Source organism: Heterocephalus glaber, unplaced genomic scaffold, assembly GCF_053883595.1.
Source record: "Heterocephalus glaber isolate CG9 unplaced genomic scaffold, H.glaber_assembly_v1.0 deba00001553, whole genome shotgun sequence".
Lineage (NCBI taxonomy): Eukaryota > Metazoa > Chordata > Mammalia > Rodentia > Bathyergidae > Heterocephalus > Heterocephalus glaber.
In genome coordinates, this window is record NW_028258344.1 from 29,649,677 (window position 1) to 29,673,676 (window position 24,000).

The 24,000-nt window shown below is 38.2% G+C and overlaps 1 long non-coding RNA gene across 3 annotated transcripts in view; it reads right to left on the reverse strand.

Moving 5' to 3' along the window:
• Positions 1-12,872: 12,872 nt before the first annotated feature.
• LOC147824182 (uncharacterized) overlaps positions 12,873-24,000 on the reverse strand; it is a 32,655-nt gene continuing 21,527 nt past the window's right edge. For all 3 annotated transcript variants that reach the window (XR_015442763.1, XR_015442761.1, XR_015442762.1), the window contains one exon: positions 12,873-13,124. This is a non-coding gene — a long non-coding RNA (uncharacterized LOC147824182). The remainder of the gene's footprint in view (positions 13,125-24,000) is intronic.

Here is a 24,000-nt window from a genome sequence, read left to right on the forward strand (position 1 = left end):
AACCACAATATAGAACATTTCTGTCATCTCAAAAATGTTCCTCTCCCCTTCTTCACAGGCAATTCCTTTTCTTCATCTGTGATTCTAAGCAATCACAGATCTGCTTTCCGTCATTATAGTTTTGTACTTTCTAGAATTTTGTGTCTGGTTTATTTTATTCAGTGTAATAGGGCTTTTGATTATTTATTATATTTGTGGTGTTAGGGATAGAACACAGGGCCTTGTGCTTGCTGGGTAAATGCTCTACCAAAGGGTACATCCCCGACCTAGTAGGATGGCTTTGAGAGTCATATGTGTATTGAACGTATCTGGTAGTTTGTTTCTTTCTATTGTTACAGAATAGTTCATTGTATGAATATAATACAATTTTTACATCTATGTATTAATTAAAGGACTTTTGAGTTGTTTACGGTTTTTAGCTATTATAAATAAAGTTATAAGGAACATATTAGTATGAGGTGAAAAAAAGATGTAATTCTATACTAATATTGTCGCCAGACAGGGTGCTAGGAGGTCTCTCAGAGAGGAGATGAGGGAGATGGGGACCTCAATTTGGCCTACCAACTAGGTTCTTTTTCTATCTTTTTATTTTTTTTTCCAATGCTAGGGCTTGAATTCAGGCCTTCGCAGTGAGATACACCTTTAGCTCCCCGCCCCCTTTTTTGGTTTTAATTTTGAGACAGGGTATGGCCAAGTTGCCCACACTGAACTTGAACTTGTGTTCCTCCTGCCTCAGTCTCCCAGAGTGCTGGGATTACAAGCCTGCAATATCATACCTGGCTCTGAGTAGGATCGTGACTGTGATCACCAAAAAAGTAGTTCAGGACACATCAGAGTGAGGCATAGGTAAGTTTATTAGATTTAAGACTCCAGTGAGAGTAACTGAAGGGGCTCACTCTGATGTAGGGGTTCAGACTGGTCCTGTCACAAAAGCACAAGGTTAGCTTTTAAGGGTTGGCTGACGTGAGCCAGGTCCCCTCAGTCACTCACTATTTCACTCCTGTTTCCATAGCTCCAAAGGACTCCTCATGGCTTGAGGGGCAATTTTGTTCCCATGAAATGTTTGTCCTTGTTCACGATAGGGACTGCTTTGCTAATACTTCCTGCTTGAGGGCAGGCGATCTCATCATTAGGTTTCTTCCAGGCCCTGCTGGAATCTGGAATTGAAGCCTGACTGGAATCTGAGGTGATTACAGGTTTGGAGACCTCTGCTATTCCCCCGGCCTGGAACTGGACATTGTAAAATCTTGTAATTGGATGACCTTGTAAATTTTGAAAACTACTTTAGTTACTCTTATAGTAACTTTAGTTTCTTTGTATCCTTTCTACTATATTTTTTTCTACCCTACCTCAGTATCACATAGGAAGAGAAGGGAAGAGAGCAAAGTTTCTGTATACGATGGAAATTAAGTTAATATTAATCCAAACTAGGCTGCTTTAAAGTGGAGTTTAATCTCCAAGGCAACCACTGAGAAAGTAACTTTTTGAAATAGAGTAAAAGGAGCCACTGGGGTACTTTAAGCAACACAATAAAACATGTCCATTCAACACAAGAAAGGATAGTAATGAAGGAAGAGAGGACAAAAAAAGATGTAAGACATAGAAAAGAAATGGCAAAATGGCAGACATAAATTCTGTACTACCAGTAATTGCATCAAAGGTAAATAATTAAATGTTCCAAACCAAATGCCAGGGCAGGTCAAATGGATTAAAAACACAATTTAATTATATGCTAATCACAAGAAATAATTAGATTCAATGGCCCCAGTCGATGAAAAGAAATATATAAAGATATATAATACCAACAGTACCCAACCAAGAGCTAGAGAGGCTATACTAGTCAAAGATAAAATAGTATTTCAGTTACTACTAGATAAGGAGAGGCATTTTATAGTGAGAAAGAGAGCAACTCAGCAAGAATAGATAATAGTTGTAAACTTATAAATACTTAAGAACTTACCCCAAAATATGTAAAATTAAAATTAACACAGTTGAAAAAACTTCAACAATAATAGTTGTGAACTTCAATACTCCAGTCTCAAAAAAATGACAGAAAAATTAGAAAGAAAATCAGCAAGAATATATAAAATGTAAAAACCATTATCAACCAACTTGCCTGACACTCATCAACAGAAGAGTTACTCATTCTTTTCTACCACACATGGAATATTCTCAAGTATAAATCATATGCTAAACCATGACATAAGTATTAATAGGTTATAAAGCTGTAAGTCATACAGTTGGAGTTTAGTTTCAAATCAAAAATAGGAAATTACTGTAATCAAAAGTGTATTATTGGCAAAAAAAAAAAGTCAGACAAATAGATTAAAGAACAGAAATTAGCCCAGAAATAGGTTCACACAGATATAGACGATTGATCTTTGTCAAACAAGGAAAAGCCAATTGCTTTGGGTAACTCTTGTGAGATCTCAGAAGAGGAGCAGACTAGGGAAAGTATGGAATTCAGAGATCACCTGAGATCATGAGCAGAATTCTAAGGAGGTCTCAAATGCAACTGAGAAACAAGGACTTGGAAATTGGAATAAAGAGCATCCTTGTTATAAAGCTGCAAAGAACTTGGCTCTTACTGCTCATGCACTTTATCAAAAATACAATTTAAAAGTAATGAACTAAGATATCTGGCAGAAGAAATGTCTCTGCAGGAAAGCATTCAGGGTTTTGCATGGCTACTTTTAACTATTTGCAGTAAAAATAAGAGAGCAAAGAGATAACGTAAGGTGGAATTTATAAGCTGTGATCAAAATATAGTGAATGTTTAAATTTTAAAAATTTATTACAGTAAAAGATACATTCCAATTAATCCCTCTCAGAATAATCCTGCTTACTTTGAACACACTTATCCCATCATCCTTGCCAGTTTCTGAAGCAGCTCTGGAAGTCTCTTTTGTGAATGTCTTTACAAGGTGTGATAAGAAATACAGCGAATGCTGCTACCATCCAATGGAAAGACAGGCTCATAAAAACATTATAGTTTGTCCTTATCTACCTTATTCACTGGGTCTAGCACTGTGCAACTTCTGGCTCTTCCCTGAAGTCAAAATGACCATGAAAAGAAAATGTTTTGAATCAATTCAGGGCTTGGATTAAGCCCTACAACACACCTACAGACACTTAAGAGAAAAGACTTCTAGATCTGCTTCAGAAAGCAAGAATGATCAGATCAGTGTGTTTAAAGAGAGGGGTAGAATTTTGAGGGAGATTAAGGGCAATGTGTTTTTACTGTAATAAGTTTTTAAATATTTACTGTTTTTCTTGGTCACATCTCAAATAACCAAATGGGAAACAGAATGAAAATATTTAGAAAAGTCTCAACCTAGCCATATCATAGAGAATGCTAGAGCATTTTCAGCTGGGCAAAGTAGCGTGTGCCTACCTTCCAATCTACTCAGGAGGCTGAGGCAGGAGGATTGCCTGAGTCTAGAACTTCAAGGCCACCCTGGCAACAAAGTAAAATCCATCTCTTGAGGGTCTGGAGGGAAGTATTTTCATGGGGTATGGGGTACTAAGGGTAAGGCCAGTGACTACTAGGTAAGGAGATTAGTTAAAAAAATTATCAAGACAATTGGAAGGGGAAGGGACATAAAAGGAATTAAGATATGTTATGTGTATGAACCAATTCCCCACAATGAATGTCATCTTACATACTGCAAACACATATGTGCTAATAAAAATTACAATTGGGAGAAAAAGACAATAGGAGCAAGACCCTGATTGCATTTCAGGGATCTTTGAGGCAGCCTCTCCACCACATGCCTGTAGCTCTAAGAGGGCAGAATGCTCCAGAGGACCAAACAGTCTTAGAAGACAGACCCAGGCCACCCTCCCCATTGGCAGGCTGCTACCCACATTGCCTCAGGACTCTGCTCCCTCCTCACAGCGCTCCTGCACAGCCCCAGCCGGGCTCAAGTAGACCTAAGTGCAGCTCCCTCAACCCCCACCCCTTGCTGCCAAGTGCTTACCCCTTGGCAACACCTCCATAGTGTTAAGTCTTCAGGCCTCCAGAATGCACGAACCCGTGGGGTTTTGCTGCCTCCATCTAGGTTACCAGGGGTTCCAGACACTTGTTGCAGAGAAGGAACCACTGCAAAATGCCTCTTAGGGCAATGTCAAGCTGAAATGGGAGGTCAGAGGCCCTCCAAGGAGCCCCCATTAGGGCAATGCTTAGTGAAGTCAGAAGCCATTGCAGAGTCCTCATTAGAATTCAGCTTAATGGATCCGTGGAAGCAGGACAACTGCTGGGAGCCCAGTACTGTGGAGTTGCCAGCATGCAACAGAAGAATGGGAGAGCAGTTATGCCTTTCTTCTTACCTCTTTTCCCCTTTTGAATGGAAATGTCCATCCTATGCGTGTTTGACCACTATATTTTGGAAATAGATAATCTGTTTTTATTTCTCAGGCTCATCGCTGGAGTAAAGATGACTCAAGATGATTTATGCTTTGAGCCTGTCTCACTTGTACTCTAAGAAAAGATGAGACTCTGGACTTTTTTTAGATGAAGTCTATTAAGACTTTGGGTCTATTAGGATGGAATTAATCTATTTTGCATGTGATAAGGACATACATTTGGGGGCCAGGGGCAAAATGCTATGGTTTAAATGTATCCCTCTAAGTTCATCTTTTGGGAACTTAAACAGCAAATTTATAGGTTAATGGTATTTGGAGAGGACTTTTTGAAGGTAATTACAATTAGATAAGATCATTAAGGTGGGGCTTCCATGACAGCCTTTGTGGCTTTTTAAACAGTGGAAGAGAGATCCAAACTAGTATTCTTGCCACCATATAATATAGCAAGAAGTCCTCCACTAAGTGCTAAACAGAATCTGTACCATCCACTTTGTCTTTCCAGCCTCCATAACCATAAGCCAAATAAATTTCTATTTCTTATAAATGTACTCTGACTCAGGTATTTTGTTTGTTTGTTTTGTTGTTGTTGTTGTTGTTGTTGTTGTTTGGTACCAGGGATCAAACTCGGGTCCTTGCACATGCGAGGCAGTTGCCAGAACTATTGAGCTAAATCCCCGGCCCAACTCAGGTATTTTGTTACAGCAATAGAAAACAGTATAAGACGATGGTCTCCAACTTCTTTGGACCAGCTTCATGGAAGATAATTTTTCTACAGATGGTATTGTGGGGTTGGGGCTTGGGGGGATAGTTTCAGGATGATTCAGAGGAGTACACAACCTAGATCCTCCACACATGCAGTTCACAGCAGAGTTCACACTCCTATGAGAATCTAATGCCACTACAGACCTAATGAAAGGCCAAGTACAGGTAGTGATGCATGGGATGGGCAGTGGCTGTGAATACACATGAAGCTTTGTTTGCTCACCTCCTGTTGTGCAGCCTGCTTCCTAACATGCCATGGACCAGCACTGGCTGAATACCCCTTGTCTAAGATACTACCTAAAGAGAAGATCCCCTGAAGAGGATTGCAATTATTTTCAGTTTTCTTACTGAAATTTCATGAACAAAAAACCTTCCAGCACTTTGAAGACAAATCAAATCCAAATCATAGCACAAACCTCAAACTATGACAACACACTTACCCTCAGCACAGAGAAAGCAATTAAACACCCACACCTAGGGCCTGGAGGAACTTTGTCCCAGGCCACTAACTGGTCTTCTGGCCCATCCAATCCCCCTACAAATCATTCACTGTGCCTCTAAAATTGCTTATAGCCCCCTTACTTCTTTCTTTCCTCTATAGACACTATACCAGCTTCGACCATCTGGCTGTACTTTGAGTTTCATATTTTGTGTGACTTTTGTACACATGTGCATGTTAATAAGTGTATATGGCTTTTCTCCTGTTAATCCATCTGTTGATTTATTTATTTCAGCAGACTTAAAGGCTCAAATGTTCAGAGAAGGTGAGGAATATTCACTTAGCTCTTGCATATTCTCTCTCTCTCTCTCTTTTCATTTTTTGGTTCTGGTGATTAAACAGGGCAGTTTGTATTCTAAGCATGTATTCTACCACCCAGCTACACTCTCAGCTTCTGTGTCCCCACATAAGTAAAGAAACAAATCATTGCACATACAAGACATAATAAGAAAACCTGGGAACTTTCTTAATTATCTTAATAATTTACAGATGGGGGACAAAGGTTTACTTCTTCAAACACTGTTTTTAAAATTAGGAATCCTTCAACTATCTTTCCACTGAACTTTGGAATCTAGTTAAAAAATGCATTTCAGATTTTCAGATTAACATGAGAAAAAAACATTAGGGTTTTTTTTTTCACAGTGCTGAGGATGGACCCAGAGCCTTGTGCATGCTAAGAAATTATTCTGCCACTGAGCTATACCTCTAGCCCCTAAAATATTGTTTTAATACATTCTTTCAAACTTTCTGAATTGAGTTTATTTGTTTATTTGTTTATTGTTACTGGTTTATTTCTCTCATTTGCATGCTATCTAGGGGTGCTTCTTGTGCAAGGAAATGATATAGACTTGCTTTCAATATATTTTGCTCAACAAGTGGTTTTTTCTGATTCTTCAGTTTAAAATATTTATGCTAAATGTTCCCTTTTGCAAAAGTTCTACCTCTCTGTTTCCTAATATTTATCTTTTATTTTTCTTTTTAATTTATTTATACTTTGGGTTTCTCATATATGATAAACCATGCTCATATGTCTGATTTATTTCACTTAACATTATGGTCTCAAGGTGCATCCATTTTCCTATAAATCACCAAGAGATGGAAAAATGGGGGAGGAAATGGAAGGGAGAAGATAAAAAGAAGAATTAATATATGATAGCTACATGTACCAACTCCTCAGAATTAATATAATCATTATGTACTGCAAGCATATAAAAATAAAATATTTATTACATACCAACTTGTGTTATTTAGTTCTGCCTTATTCTTCAGACACTAATAGAGTTATGTCATTTAGCTGATAAATGTAACACCAAAATATGCAGTAATTATATATATATATGAATAGAAAAATATTGATAAATAATTTGACTTGGATCAAAGCATTAACAACCCGAAATAATGACATGTACTTCAGAAAATGGCTTATGCTTTAGACAATACATTCCTATGGGGAAAAAGTGGGGGGCGAGTAGTTGAGGTTGAAACTTTGGAAAAGTTTTCCATTACTGGATCTGTTACAAAACATGTTGTATAACATGCTAGAGGAAAAGACAAAAACAGACTATGGGTGCAGTGGTGCATGCCTGTAATTCCAGCTACTTGGGAGGCTGAGGCAGGAGGATTGCAAGTTTGAGACCACCCTGGACAATTTAGCTTCTTAGCAAAACCCTGTCTCAAAATAGAACAAAACAAAATGAATGGTGCTGAAGACATAACTCAGTGTGAAGGCATTCTGGGTTCAATCACCAGTGCTGAAGAAGAAAAATCCTTAGAAAAACAAACACAAAATTCATAAAGAAAAAGTGTCACAAAGATAGATAAATACTAAGAAAAATCACTAGGGGTTGATGACAAATATAGTTCATTGCACTGGTAAAAGGACAAACTGAGAAAGAGGAAAATGGAAAGTAAGAAGATTAAAGAAAAATGTAAAGGGAGGAGAGAATTGGAGAAAGAGAGATGAAGAAAAGAAAGAATAAAATCTAATTAACATTTCACTATTAATCAAATTGTAATCTTGAAATCTTAGGAGATCTTCCAAAGCAGAAGTTTTGATATTGACATATCAAGATGCCTGGGTGAAAGTGGTAAAGAATTTGACTTGGGTCAAAAATTAACAACAGTGACATATAATTCAGACAATGGCTTATACTTCAGACATTATATCTCCACAGGAATTCATAAAACATAAAACAGCTGCTTATAAAATAATACAGTTTGCCCAATTCATATGAGTTGGTACTTATCACTAGACGTGGATAGAAAAATGGCAGCTGGAGATGGGGAAAGCAAATTAATATACTCACTTTCAATCTTGAAATGTTTCATTGCTTTGAAAAATGGGACATTGTCCAATTTCAATATCATCCTTGATATAACCATATTTTATCATATCCATTAAGACAATGTACAAATCAAGTGATAGAAATTCCAATTTTCTTTCAGATTAGTAATTTTTTTTCTCACATAAGAGGGAGGCTAAGCTAGGCATCACTCAGCAGCTCACTTCCACCATGGTCCCTAACAATGACACAATGGCAGCTAGAGCTTCAGCCACGGCACCAGCAACCAGAGCAAGAGGAAAGGGAGGTGTTGGTGCTGCCCCACATGTTTCTTTTACTAAAACAGCAAGAAAATTCAGCCAGCTACTGGGGTAGGAAGAATTGTTGAGTCAGCCAGACAATATTAGCAATAGTTTTCAAGAGCTCTTTTTAATTCTTCAGCCTAAGAAACTTTTAATGAAATACATCAAGTTTGAGAGCTCATCATGATCTGTAAGGAATTTATTTCAAAAGAACAAAATATCATAGAAATTGGCATAGTCCTTAAGCTCTTATTTCATATTGCATCCAAGAGCAATATGCCAGTTATGCCTGATAATCCAGTCTTAGTGCTTTTAGTGTAGCTATAGCAAAATACGCTGAGGCGTAACCTCCCTGATGGTTTTTAATAAGACAGAGAAGCAGAGAAGACATATCCAGAAAGGGTCTATGGGAAAATAAGGATGTAAAAGACAGGGAGGGAACAGCTTTGCTTTTTTTTAGAACAACCACTCTTGGACTCCTGTGAGGCTCAGTCCACTCTGTAAGACCAGTGTTGGTACATTTAATGAAAGGTAGAGTCCACATAACCAAATGACCACCTCCTGGGCCTCTCCTCTTAAAAGTTCCAATATTTGAGTCAGGCGTGGTAGTGTAATCCCAGCATTTAGGAAGCTGAGGCAGGAGAATCAAAAGTTTGAAGTCAACTTGAGCTATGTAGTGAATGAAAGAAAGGCTAGCCTGGTCTTCATAATGAGATTCTGTCTCAAAAAAACAAAAAGAAAAACAAATCTCCACCAACTCATAGCACATACACCTCATACTATAGCACACTTGCCCTCCGCATCTGTCTCTTCCGGGGTAGGCACATGGCCCGTGGATACACAGTTCAGTGACTTTGGCTCTCTGTAACTTAATAAAAAAGATGAGTTGGGACAGCAGAATCATCTTTTCAGGGATTAAGTTTACTAACGTCAGGAGAAATGGCCATTGTTGTGAATGTGAAAGGCTTCCACACAGTTGAAATGGACCCATGGTTATTGATATTCATGCGTAAGAAAAGTTATAATGATCCAGAAGTTTATAGAGTAAATAGTGCCTAGAATGCACAATTTAAAAATGTTTTCTAGGGGCCAGGGATGTAGCTCAGCAGCACCGCACCTGCCTGGCAGATGCAAGGTCCTGAGTTCAATCCCTGGTACTAGGAAAAAAAAAGTGTTTCCTGCTTTATTTAAAAACCACAGGCCTAGTATGCTAGTCAGCCTTACGTTACCTGAGATAAATCAACTTAAAAAGAGGAAAGATGTATTTTGGCTCAGTTTTGGAAGATCTAGCCCATGATCAGCTGGCTGCACTGCTTTGGACCTTTGGCCACACAATATGGTGGAGGCAGAAAAAGCCTGTTTACCTCATGGCTGGATGTGAGAAGAGGAAAAAGGAGCTGGAATCTGGTACCCACTGGAGGCACTCCCCTCCACAGTGACCTCTTAAATGTTTTTACCGTCTCTCAATCGTGCCAGTCTGGGAACAAAGCCTTTAACACATAGACCTTTGGGAGACATCAAGATCCACACTAAAGCACATAGCAAGCTACTTACACTAAAGTAGTGGAAAATAAGAGATGCAAAGTTTCCAGAAACACCTATTTTGTTTCTATAGCTATTCTAAGGAAAATAACACTCTATTCTTTGAATAAATATTGACTTATAATCATGGATAAACTAAATAAGCAGTGTTAAATTGCAACCAACTCACCTAGAAAATTAATTCAAATCCCTTGCTGTTTAATAATGACATTAGAAGAGCAAACATGACCTAGTATTTCATATGACCATAGCAAGTTCAGTTGAGTGGGAGCTTAGAAATCCCTTTACAGAAAAAAACATTAAACCATATTTTTTCCTAGACCAAAGTAATATGAATTTTAAGTGGACAGTACTGTCAAAATTTGGCTCCCTAACTACTTTAATGTTTGTCCCCTAGTCTTATTACATTATTGTTCCTGTTTCATAATATTTCCACATGATGAGCATTTAAGACAATATCTCAGCCTAGAAATCATTTTTATTCTTCCTCATTTAGTTCATATATAGGTGTTGATCTCAGGGGAAAGTTTATAAAATAGATTTAGTAGGGGGCTGGGGATTTAGCTCAGTGGTTTCGCCACCTGCTACGCAAGCGCAAGGACCCGAGTTCGATCCCCAGTGCCCCAAAAAAAAAATAGATTTAGCAGGTATTGGGATCTATTTTGTAGGCCTAATGAGAGGTCAGAAGAACCATTAGATTGTATTAATGCTTTTCCAGCAAATTTCTGGACAAGTCGGGTAGAACAAGTTAATCAATAATATCAAAGATTCTAAAATAATATATACAAGAAGACCCAGTGTTATGGTTTGTGTTTAGATGTTCCCCCAAAGCCTCATGCAAATGAGGTGAGGCTTTTTGAGAGGTGGCTAGATCTAGAGTGTGAGACGCTGGGATTGATTCATGATGCAATGCTACACTCAAGGGCATTAGGACGAAGAGTGTGAGTGCTACTTTCCCTAGGTAGTGTAGATGTGATGGGAGGGGCAGAAAGAAGCTGTTAAGGTAATTTGTTGTTTCTCTTGTTGCTTTGCTACTATCTGTCTGCCATGAACTGTTGCCTCTCTGCCACCCTGCCTGAGAGCCAGCTGATGATGGACTGAAACCTCTAGGAACTGTGAGCCAAATAAATCTTCTTCCCTTTAATTTGTGGTGTTGTGTATTTTGACTCAGCAAGGAGAAAATTAACCCAGACACCCAGGCTTCTTAGTTTCTCTCTGTTTAGGGTTATTTCTATTTCTGGATGATTTTTCTGGTGAGGGGACACCCTGGCCATCGAGGTCCTATTTTGCTATCTTAGAGGTAGTTAGCAGAAAGAGTGATTTTATTAAATTCATGGACTCTCATGAGCCTCAAAGGACTCTTTTCTGGCACCATGTTTGAGATTATTTAGTAGTTTGGTTTTTGGTGAGTTTTTTTGGTACTGGAATCGAACTTGGGACCTTGCACTTGTGAGGCAGGGGCGGTGCCACTGAGCTAAATCCCCAGCCCTAAGAGATTATTTAGATATTTAAATCATAGTTCAGACTTGAGAGAGCCATGAGTTTTGCTTTTTCCTGCCATCCAGAGACAAAAAATGCAGAATAGCCTTCAAACCTCAGGCTCTGTGGCCAGGGAAGGTCATGTACACACAAACCAAGAAACTATTTTTGATAACTTGGCCTTGGAAATACCAGCTTAGCTCCCTGTGAGCTATTTAAAACCTGCTCTAGATTCTCGGGCAGCACCAGCTCTTCCGATTACATGTTTACAAGCCAGGCCTCAAAGATCTGTGCTGTCTTCCACTCCATAGTCGGGATATCCCATACTATTCACTTTGAAAGGGAAGCCCAGATATAACAGGTAAATCTCCATAATTATCTAGGCATGCAGGTGAGTGTAATTAGCCCCATTTTAGAGATCATCCAATAAGCTCCTGTCTATTGTCATCAGAAGCACACACATAATTCTGCCTCCAAACCTTATACTTTTCCAACTTAGTCACAGCATTCATAATGAATCTGATTCACTAGGGTGGGGGGTGTATGTGAAGAAATATAAGACACATCCTAGGAGCATGAGAAGGAGTGATTAGGTTCATAGACATCCAAAACAGACTAGTTATGACCTTTGGCACTTTGCTTAATTTTTCTGTGTCTTAGTGCCTGTCACTCTCAATTTTAAAATGGAGTTGATGGTAATAAATACCCTATAGATTTGTTGGGAGAACAGAATTAGTTTAATATTTATAAAATAGAGAGAATTATTCCTTGGAACATTTGGAGTGTATCAGGAGGATTTGACATCATTAGTACAATACAAGAGATCCTGTACTCCATAAAGATTTATTTCCAAATACCCAAAACCATTCAAGTTTATATCTTCTCTATAAAAGAAGAAAAAAGAAAATTGTCATTATTCTCTTTTGACATGATTGATCTATTTTATCTTGCTCTAGAAGAGGTCTCTATCAATCACAAAACAGTAAGTGTGAAGATTTGTAACTGCAAATATTGAGTGTACAAAATTCTGTATTTAACTTTTTATTTCTCTATAGCTTAATTTATCTTCAACCCCCAGTTTCTATTTGTGATACAAAATTCATTTTCATCAATTCAAGTTAACTTAGCCACTTTCAGTTTAAAACTCAGTCTCTTACAATGCTCCCTGCTCTCTCTTCTCTCCCTTCTATGACCCTTCTTCCTGGAATAAAGTTCTGAAGATTTTATAAAAGATTTGTATTGCACAAGTAGGAAAGGAAGGATCTGTATCTCCATGCTGATCTCTCTCAGGTTTTATTACTAGAGTGGAGTTCTGGATACCTGTACTACTGGCTTTTTCTCCACTGTGCCCATAAATGACTCAGCTGGTAGATAGTCTGTTGCTGTAGCATGAGTGGTCCACCTTGCAGACCTTGCTACAGACTTGCATAGCCCTAGCCCTAGGGTCCCCTATCAGATCTTAATTCTTAGCCAGAAAGAGTTGAGAGGAGGGCAGACTAGCTCATACTCACTTTACTTAAATGTGCCACACTTCATTTCTGTTAGAGTAACCTTTTGCTGTTGTTAAACTATATTAGTCATCTATTGCTGCATAACATATTACCCAACTCTCAGGAGATTAAAACAACAAATCTAAATTACCTCTGTTTCCACCAGTCAGGAATTCAGAAGGAACTTGGCTGGGTTGTAGCTCACATATCTTATGAAGCTTCAATCGAGATGTCAGGGGTGCAGTTATTTAAAGTTTGGCTGCAGCTGGAGGATCCACCTCCAAGCTCACTCAGTCTTCACAGGCAGTTGGACTGAGGTCAAGTTTCTCACCACATGGGCCTCTCTATTGAGCTGCTGAAGGCTCCCAGGATGTGGTAACCTGCTTCCTCCAGGGCTGGTGACCTGAGAAACAGAACAAAGAAGAAGCCAAATTGTCTTTTATGATCAGTACTTAAAAGTCATCTCTCATTACTTTTGCCATATTCTGTGGGTCACACTGGAAGGGGCCTTACAGGGATGTCAGTACCAGGAGCAGGAGAGCCCTGGGGGACGTCCTGGAGGCCAACTCTCACATGAACATTCAGTCGGGCTTCTCTCCTCCCAGAGTTCCATGTGGGGAACAGGGAACAAGTCATTCTTCCCTCTGACCCCAAAACCCATCAGAGATGGGACAGGCCCTGGAGTGTATTGTCTGCATTCCAATTCTCTTTTAACACATACTAACTATGTAACTCTGAGCAATTTACTATTTCTGCCTCAAAGTCCTCCTATATAAAATAGAGACAATAACTGCCATACAAAGATAATCCACATAAAACACTTGGCAGGTCTGGCATGTAGCTATTGCTCTGTGAATATCTTCATCATCATTATTATTATTGATGTAAGGTTTTCAATCCAAAAATGGATAAATGAGCAGCCAAGAAGCAAAGACTTACATAGTCTAAGCTCTCTGGCTCTTCTTTCCAAATATCGTCTTCAGAGCAAGGAGCACTATTTTTGGTTGTTGAGTTTCTACTTGGGTTTGTTTTGTATTTCTTGTGATTTAAAACTTTTCTTTTATCTTTAGCACAACCTCATAGCCCTTAACTGTTATGACAAACTCTTTAAATCTACTAGCTTTAGTACTTGGTGCATACAACCAAGATTTTGTATTCAAACAGCACTTTTTTCACCTGAGCACCTGACTCTTGGGAACTTCAATGTCCAATTTGGGAACTCAAAACAAATAACAATAGTAACAGCTAATGTGAGGGCCAGCCACAAAAGGAATTGCTTTATATATTAACTCATTCAATCATCAAAATTGTATGATACAGGGTGACATAGTAAAAAATATGTATTTGGCCTCTGCTTCTTTTTCCAGAACAGAGGTCCTAAAATCCTTGCAAATCCCGGAGTGATGAGGTGACAGAAATATCTCTTATTATAGTATTTGACCTTGGTCCCCATTCCTGAAGCAAGTGCTTCTAAAACACTTGGAATTTCCCAATTGATAGAGGACTATCGTTTGTTATTCATAATAAGCCCCTTTCAGCCTTCCCTGTGTTTGTGCTAATAATGACTCTTGGAATACCAAGGCCAGCTACCAGAGGAATCAATCATGTGGTTAGAGCTGGAACTATCAGCACCACCCCTAAACCTCCAGGAAAAGAGACTGGGGATGGAGTTAATTTCCAGTGGTAATGACTGAATCAGTTGTATCTATGTATTGAAACCTCCACAAAAGCACTAAATGAAGGGGTTCAGAGAGTCTCCAGCTTGGTCAATGCATCCACTTCCTGGGAGGGTGATGTCCTCTGGCTCCATTAGAATAGAAGCTTCTGGACTGGGAACTTTCCAGATCTTGCTCTTATACATCTTCACCTGGCTGCTCACTTGTATTCTTTTTAATGTCTATCAGCAATAACAAGTAGAGTGTTTTTCTGAGTTCGGCAAGCCACTGTAGCAAATCATCAAATATGAGGAGAGAACTGGGGGACCCTCCAATCTGTAGCCAAATTGAGGAACCAGTGTTTGAATCTGGCATCTGAAATGGAGAGCAGTCTTGTGAGACTGAGCCCTTAAGCTGGGGAGTCTGCACTAATTCCTAATAGAGTCAGAATTGAATTGAATTTTAAGACACTCAGTTGGAGTAAGCAGAGAACTGGAGAATTGCTTGGTGTGAAAAATCTACACATTTGGTGTCAGAAGTCTTGTGTGCAGAGAAAGTTTTCCATAATATAGATATTATTACTACCTCATTTTACAGAAGAAATGTGCATACAGAAGTTTAATGGACCAAGTGTGTAGCAATGAACCAGCAGAACTGACGTTTCAATCAGGCAGCCTCAGTCCAGGTCTGTGCTCCCAACTACTACCTGCTAAACCAAAACTCCTAACCTGAAGGAGGTTTATTGAGCCATTGTGGATACTCACCAGAAAATGAAAGTACCAGGTCCTGGGACAAATTACTGCTAATATAGAACACTTTATATTGAAGCTGTTTCTTTTGCTTCACATTTTAAGAAAAAAGCCCAAGGTCTTGCTAGACAAGGTAATTGCCACTAAGCTACACCTCCCACAGCTAAAATGAAAATTTGGAGAAGGAAGACACAGGTTATTTACCTGGCATCTTCACTGGCTATTGATAAGACTGGAAGAGTTATCCAAGGCAGGGAAGGCCAGGGGAGAAGAGAGCAATCGACAAGAAGCAGTACTTGCCTCTGTATTGGATGGGGCCTCAAGCAGGATTTCGCGGCATTTAGAGGGTCATCACTGGATTTGATTATTGTAACTCATATTCAAGAACATAAACCAGTCCCATTCCCTTTGGCCTGTAGTTTATCACTGATTAAATCTCCAACTCTTTCTTCCCACAACTCATCCTTAGTAATTAAATTTAGAACATCTTGGAACTTGTCTTTTATCAAACCTTATATCAGCTTTCAAGAAGCCACTTTGGGATCTGGCAAGTTCTTTTATATTCTCTTTTTATCACAACACTATATCCCAGGCTGAAGGACACAGAAGCTCAGGACTCAGGACCTTCTAGGCCTCACTACTCATTCTTTGGTATCTTCTATAATGACCTTTACAATACACAAGCCATTGTACAGTGTTTCCCTTAGTTATGTAAAACCTTCTAACAAATTATCAAACATGAGATAGGAGTTGTAGGAACCCGTGACTTATAACCAAGTCACACAAAAGTGTGGTTAACTTGGGGATTTTGAAATTATTTTTAAGTAATTTCAGAATTACAGAGAAGTTATAAATACAGAGTTCCTTATAATCATCACCAAAGTTCTGTAAATCTTAACATTTTACCTTATCATACTCACTTGCTCCATCTAATTCTGTCATATCTGTTTATATTTGAAGATTATTTTATAAACATATCTTATATTACATATATATGTGTGTCTGTCCATTTGTGTCTATCTTCCACTCATATGTCTGCCTGGATGCAGCTGCTGCTTGGGGCAGAAATTGTTCCCCATAGGTGGCTTAATGAATGATGAGGACCAGAATAAAGATCTCTGATCAACTTTTAAAAATATGTAATATAATATATTTTATATATATATATATATATATATACACACACACACACATTAATGTAATCTATATCCCCAACTTCTAGAAAGTAAATTAGAGAAATAAAATTAAAATCTCTTCAGAAATATTTCAGGGTGGATTTATTAAAAACAAAGAAGCCAGGCCTAGTGACACATGCCTAGCACTCAGGAGGCTAAGGTGGAAAGATTGCAAGTCCAAAGCCAGAGTGGACTACATAGTAAACTCAAGGTCAGCCTGGGCTACATAATGAAAACTTGTCTCAAAAAGCCAGAAAGAGAGGGGGAGAGAAAAGATATTTAAAATGGTTGGGCATGTAGTTTCATGGTAGAATGCTTGCCTGATATATCCACAAAGTCTTGGGTTCAATCCCTAGAACCAGGGAAACAAAAAATATTGTCTTGCATAATTATAAGACAATTATTAAAATTGATAAATTAACATTGATACTGTTGTATGTGGTAAATGTTTGACAACCAATTCTCCAAGCTAAAACTCAAGCCCTAGTTTGTTTTATCTGCTACTGAAATTGGTTACGGTCTAGACCTACCCAACCATAAATTCCTTAAATAACAAAGCACCTAATTTATTTTTCAGGAAGTGCTTCCAGAATCCATTCAAGGATGGTTTGAAATTGTTGTTTCAAGAATGTACATGCAAGAAGCTAGCTTATCTGATCAATGACTTTCTTTTTGATATTTTTCATTAGTACATGTTTGCAGAACATAATGATTACATTCTTCATGGTGAATTGTTGCATGTATATAACACATCCTAATTTTTTTTCATCCCTTTCTCCTTCCCCTCCTGCCATGTCTTGATCCCCTTCTCATTTGAGAAAGATCCATCTCCCTACCTCCTATTATCTATCTTTTATTTTGCCCTTTATAACTTCCCCTCAAAAAGAAACATGTGACCTGTGAATAGGCATGATTGACATCTAGGTATGTGCAAAAGAACACTAAAACTTCTTCTTACCGTCTAATAAATAAATAATTTCTTCTCTGTCCCTTTGTATAAATTCATCCTCCACTACTAACAGATCGGGGAAGAAGCTCTGAGCTTATTACTACTAAACTCCTTGCCAATCGACTGTATAATAAGACTCTTTCTTTTTGCAAAAATCTATAGCATAGTGTTGACTTCTACACATTTGAGCCCTTCCTCAGTATCACTATTTCTAATGGGGTAAACACTCCAATGTTTGATCATTTCAGGCTACCAAACAGACTAGTCTTGGAGTTGAGAAGATATGCACAATCAATAACTCCTATGACCAGTACAAGCCCGTTCCACACATACGGAAAAAGTTTGGTTTTTTTGTTTTGTTTTGGCCTTTTATATGGTGAAAATAATGTGTATTTAGAATTAGCCAGCTGGAATCAGTTTAGATGATCCCAATTTTGTTGGCAACATCCAAAGTATCATAATCAGGAGCCAGTGGAACATATGCCTTCTTCTCTCCATCAGGCCTGATTAAGGTATTGATCTCAGCCACGTCAATGTCAAAAAGCTCCTTCACAGCTTGTTTGATCTGGTGCTTGTTGGCCTTGACATCCACAGTGAACACGAGTGTGTTGTTGTACTCCATCTTCTTCATGGCTGACTCAGTGGTCAGGGTGAACTTGATGATGGCATAGTGGTCAAGCATGTTTCTCCTGGGGGCGCTCTTCCAAGGGTATATGGGCTGCCGCCGTGGGTGACATGTGGATTTTCTTCTTTTTGTGGCTGTGGATGCCTTTCAGCACAGCTTTCTTGGCTTTTAAAGCTTTTGCTTTGGCTTCAGCTTTGGGAGGGGCAGGAGCTTCCTTCTTAGCCTTCGGCACCATCAAAGACTGAAAAAGGTTTTATTAGTATAATGTCTATGAAATTTACATAGCATCAAGAAAAAAAAAAAAGAAAAGAATTTAAAAAAAGAAAAAGAAAAAATGTCTGTATTAATCAAAATACTTTCCTATATTGTCCTATGTTTAACTAATACTTTCCCCACTTTCCTCTAAGTACTATTGATATTAAATAAAAGAAGAGAAAATGTGGCTTAACAGGCACAATTTTAAGTTAAGGACTAATATTTTGGTTTTAAAACACTGTTATATTATATAATTCAGTTTTTCTATTACTGGAACAAATACCTAACACATGGAATTTAAAGGAGAGGAGACGTTTATTTTGGCTCACAGTTTCAGAGGTTTCATTCCATGGCACAGTGGAAGCCAGAGGAAAAAAGTTCAATCCATGACATCCAGGAAGCAGAAAACAGGGAAATGGTCTAAAATGAAGGGGCCAAGGGTCTAGATACAGTTGCTAAGGTCTCTTATCCATAATCCACCCACAAATACCCAGAATGTGCTTTACTAATCCCCAAACCATCCAGGTTAATCAACTTTCCCATTGTTGGGACACAAGGTACCGGAGGACAGGTTTAATTTGGCTCATGGTTTCAGGGAATTCAGTCCATGGGAAGTTGGCTCCAAAGCAGAAACATCACAGCAGAACAAAGATGTTTAGTTCATGGTGACAGGGAAAGAGTGGGGGAACAGCATGAAAAAGGAAGGGGTAGAAGGATCAGATATAGTACCCAAAGTCACTCTTCCATGACCCACCCAGACACACCCAGAATTGTACTTCACCAGTCCCCCAGTGGTTCCCAAGCTAATCAAGTTGACATAATCAAGCTTAATCATCACCTTTTACCCCTTGTCAACTTGACAGCCAAACATATTTCCTTGAACCGTACTTAATTCCCAAATAAGTACCATAATTTATCATACATATTGTCTTTATTTGAAATTTGGACCATTGCTCAAAAATGTGTGTATGGGGGGTGTTTTGATGATATTCTGGTCTTGTAGCTATTTCTTACACATATTAGATAAAGAAGCATTTGATAGTCATTATAAATCAATGGTTTTCTCCACCATCTGCCTCACAAGTCCAAGGTCCTGAGTTTGATCCCCAGTACCAAAAAAATAAAAATAAAATTAAATAAATAAATAGTTTTCAGTCCAAAATGAAATATTATTTAAATAACAGTAGTAAAAAAATAAAACAGCTATCTCATAAAGAAGATATTATAGATAGGTAAGAGGGTGACATGATCACTGGAATCATTACTATAAATTAGTAAATATAAATATAAATACTAAATATAAATTTAGATATGAAACTCCATAAAAAATCTCTGCATATCTCTGATGATACAGAATAACATTCAGGTTAATGATCTACAACAATAGAGCCACCTCTAAAGTTATAAAATGCAACTGAGTACAAGAGATGACTTCAGAGTGCATCGTTGTCAGGCCACTGGTTAAATGCAGATGTACTCCTAAGTTATCCAAACCCAGAGATGTGGCTGGAGCATGACCAGCTGGAGGTCATTCAGGAGATTTTCTTCAGGGCAATACTAGTACTCAAATCTCAAAGTAGAAAAAGTTCATGTTATAAACACACAGAACATCATCTGACTGGGTTACAGTCAGAATGTAGCAGGTTAATATTGTGACTTAAGAGTTGCTCAGGGGCATCAAAAACATTGACAACTCCTTTGGGCCATTTCTGAGTTTTGCTTCTACCCCTGCCCCAAAATTCCCCCATTGCTGGCACCAAGATTTCAACAACAAATTTCAAATCACACAGCTAAGGTTTTATTTTTTCTCTTCTTGATTTATTCTATGTTCAGGCATTGTTTTCTTAAATACCACTGTTAAGGGTATATCTATCAATATCTTCTCAGGTATTAGTCAAGCTACTTAAAATAATGGAAAAACAGGAATGGGCAAAAGATGACTAAACAAGACAAATGTTAACCAATTCTCCCTTGCAACTAAGCTAGCTTTGCCGCTTTCAAAACATAACTGTATGTCAGGTAATGATCATAACCACAAAAATTCATTTTACTGAATGAATGTTTACTATGAGCCAGATAGTTCTGAGCACATTGTTGACACTCGTTCACCCATTTATTAAACTACTAAATATCAAACACAATTCCTGAGCATGGGTATAGCAATGAAGAAAGCAGACACTCTCTGATTCCATGGAGTGCATCCATCCCAGTGAGAAAAGCCAAATAAATTGATGCATCAATGGGTAGTGAGGGATATGCTGAAAAATACAGCAGGAAAAGATGGCTAAAGGGTAATGATCTTACTTCATTTAACACAGCAAACCTAAGAAGTACAGCTGAGAACCATGCATTCCAAGACATTAAATACCTCTCCTAAGATCACTCAGCTAGCGTGAAAAAAGTGAACCCTAATCCTGAGGTTGCTCTCTTAACCACATTGTGGCTCTCATAGATATTTTTATCTAGTTACATTCACTATTTGGTAAAATAATGGGACAAAGAAGAGAAGAGAGGGAGAGAAAAGACTGCACATCTTGGAATTTCTAAAGTAAGATAATCATAGTGTGGTGTCACTACTGTCAGGCATAAAAACTGCCCCAGGGCCAGCTGGGGGACACCCAGTACTCCTTGCCTGTACTCATGTGGTTCTCACCATATTGTATTACTAATTCTTTGTTTATTTACTAACTTTTCCACTGGGTCATGAATTGCTTCGGGAAAGAGACTATGTTACAATTTTTCTTACATTCACAGTATCAAGCATAGTCCCAAGACTAAAGTCAGTGGTCAATAAGTGGCTGCTGGATAAATACATTGCCAAGTGAACTAGAATTTGAGAGAAGCCTGGTTTTTGTTTACTGTTTGTTTTTCTGGTACCAGGGATTGAATTTAGGGCCTGGTGTATACTAAACACACACTACACCACTGAGCTTCACTCTTGGCCCCAAGAGAAGCCATTTTTAAGAAACCTGGAAGGGGAAGAGAATTGTAAGACAGCCAAAACAGCCTTTATTCTTTGTGTATTTTCCCTGAAGCTCAGGACACTCACAGAGCATTTCAGAGTTTTTACAATAGTCAGAAAACCAAGGTTAGATTCTCAGCCCCAAAACATCTTTGTTTTATACCGTGGCTCTTTATTGTTTCTCTGAGTCTCTATTTCATGAACTATAAAAAACAGATAATGAAAGTACATGACTTTTTGCTGATGTGAGGATTAGATATAATAATCCATGCTAAATTCTTCACAATTTTCCTGGCATTCTATAATTGCTTCTTACATGTTAGTTGCCATCAATCATTATCATCATCATCATCAGCAGCAGCAGCAGCAGCAGCAGCAGCATCACTGTTCTCAATCATCTTAGTAACCTGACATGAAATTAAGCCATGAAGTTTCTGACCTACAATTCTCTGTAACTGAAAAGTTGTTACCCAAAATCTCCTTATTTTTGAGGTATGAAAGAACAGGGGGGTTTTTTTAACACAAATGAATAAAGTTAAAGAGGTTAAATGGAAATTGTAGGTGGCATATTGACATTTTGGTGTGGGAGTTCTCAGAGCACCACCACGAAGTTACCTACCCTACTTGCTATCTGATTAAGAAGAAATGCAAAATGCTTGTTCATGAATGATCCAGTAATAATTTCAAATCTGAAAGCAGGACTAGCTGCATAATTATTAAAACAGGCCATCTTTCCTTGGGTCAGTAATAGCCTTTGTCTACTGCAAGAGCCAACTCCTCTCTAATAAGAAAAGATTTTGACATATCAAACTTGAGTTCTTATTAAGTATGACATACAAATAAGATACAAAACAACAAGCTGGAAACTTTGAACTTAACATTAATGTTGAATGACTTTACAGTCAAATGATTAGGTCCAGAGTTCTACACACTAATGTAGAACTAAGTGCCTACCAGATCATGACATAGCATCTTCTTCTTAATGAGAGGAAAGGTTGTACAAAGACAGTCTTTCCTTATAAGATCTAGGTTGCTTGTATTCCTGGTATTTTAGTCTCCCTTTCAGGAATAAGGAAGTCCAGACCTGCTGGAGAAAATTTGTTTATTGAAATGGTTGTTTAATTTAATAATTGAAATGAACAGACAAGAAACATTATCTTCACAGCTGTAACTAGAGAGGTGGGAATATCAAGGATTGGTGATATGTAAAGGCATCTGACCTTCTTCACTTGCAGTGCAGTTTGGCTGCAGCAAACTAAATATTACATTGGTCAAAAAGATCCTTAAAAAATAGAAAGTTGTTTAAGAACCAAGCCATTTGACAGAAATAATATAATGCAGAAGGTATGTTTGAAAAGATTCTGTACAGATACAAGTGTTTTAATGATTCAAAATGAATATAGTTCTATGAATAACTAAGGACACTGAATTCCACTTTTTACTGAATTTCAATGTAACAGATGACCCTCTTCTGTATCTCATAAAATTTTTGAATAAACTAGTACAACTACTATGAACATCAGTATGGAGACTCCTCAAAAACCTAAATATAACAATTCCAGGCCATTCCACTGCTCCCAGCCCAGAGGAAGGGACTTCTGGGCCTCGATTTCACCGCTCCTAGCTCAGAGGAGGTGACCCGTGCAGGCACCAAAAGCACCCCTGCCCCCTGTCAAAATGAGAAGACACATAAACAAGTCTCAAAACCAAACTTCCAGGTCACCTACAGAAATCCCAAAGGGAAATGAGATGGAACACTCTGATACTCAACAACCTAGACTCCCTAAACTTGCAACAAAAGAGGACCTGGAAAAAATGAAATCAGAAATAATTTGTCAGAAAACAGCAGAGATTGTGCTAGTAGTGCAAGACATGATTAATAAATCTAGAGAGGAGCTGAGGAACATGATGGAATCCCAACATAGGAAACAAATGGAATCCATAAAACAGATGCAAACAGATTTCCAGGAGATCAAAAACTCCACTGAAAGTCTAAACAACAGAATGAGCCAATGTGAGGACAGAATTTCAGATATAGAAGATAAGATTGCAATTAGTGAGGAGGAAAAGAAAAATTGCTTTAAAATTGTAAGGGAACACGAGAAATCAATCTAGCAGCTGCTAGACAATGCAAAGAAGAATAACATAAGACTGATTGGAGTCAACGAAGAAACAGGAGAGAGTGCAGATGACATAAAAAAACTGTTCACAGAAGTGATGGCAGAAAACTTCCCAAGGAGGGGAAAAGAACCTGACATGCAGATAAGTGAGACATATAGGACTCCAACTAGCCTTGATCAAAACAAATCTACACATAGGCATATAATAGTTAGGATTCCAGAAATCCAACAGAAGAATAAAATTCTACAAGCAGTGAGAGAAAAGAAACAAATCACATACAAAGAAAAGCCCATCAGAATCACAGCAGACTTCTCAACACAAACCATCAAGGCAAGAAGAGCTTGGAGTGACATATACCAAGCCCTAAAGGAAAACAGCCTCCAACCCAGATTGATGTACCCTGAAAAACTGTCTTTCAAAATGGATGGAGAAATAAGATACTTTCATGACAAAGAGCACCTTAGGAACTTCATGAATATGAAACCAGCACACCAAAAATCTTTACACAATATCCTAGGAACAGACAATGAGGATCACAACCGCAGGAAGCACAGCAGAATGAACCAATCGAGCGTGACAAGAAATTAAATGTAAAGAGGGAGAATCCAACAAAAAGAAAAAGTCATGACCATGATGACTCAATATGTATCAGTTATAACCATCAATGTTAATGATCTCAATTCACCAATCAAAAGAAATAGACTGGCACAATGAGTCAAGAAGTAAAATCCAACAATATGCTGCATACAAGAAACACACTTAATTCAAAATGAAACACGTAGACTGAA